Consider the following 410-nt stretch of genomic DNA (forward strand, 5'->3'; position numbering starts at 1 on the left):
TTTTTTTTTTTTTTTTTTACTGTGAGAGTCGCGCTCCTTTTCCTGCTATTAAAATATTTCTTTCGATTTCTTTTTTTTTTTTTTTTCTTTCGCTTTGCGCTCTGTCCTGTCTTTTTTTTTTTTTATTGGATGTTTTTCTTTTCTTATTTTACTTTTTTTTTCATTCCCGTCCTATCTCCCCTTCTTTTTTTTTTATTTTTACTTTTACTGTTCCTTCTTTTTCTTTACTGTGAGTGTGTGGGAAATCACAGTTATACAATAAGACGCATTACGGATTTGTTAAAATATTAAATTTTATTTTAACTTTAAGCATAAAATTTAATGCGTCTTTTTTTTTTTTCTTTTATGTTTTATAAGATTTACGGATGTGTAGTCCCCTTTCTTTCTCTTTTTTCTCTCTCTGTTCATAT

The sequence above is a fragment of the Trypanosoma theileri genome (genome assembly GCF_002087225.1).
Source record: "Trypanosoma theileri isolate Edinburgh chromosome Unknown TM35_Tth_1_V1, whole genome shotgun sequence".
In the NCBI taxonomy this organism is placed as follows: domain Eukaryota; phylum Euglenozoa; class Kinetoplastea; order Trypanosomatida; family Trypanosomatidae; genus Trypanosoma; species Trypanosoma theileri.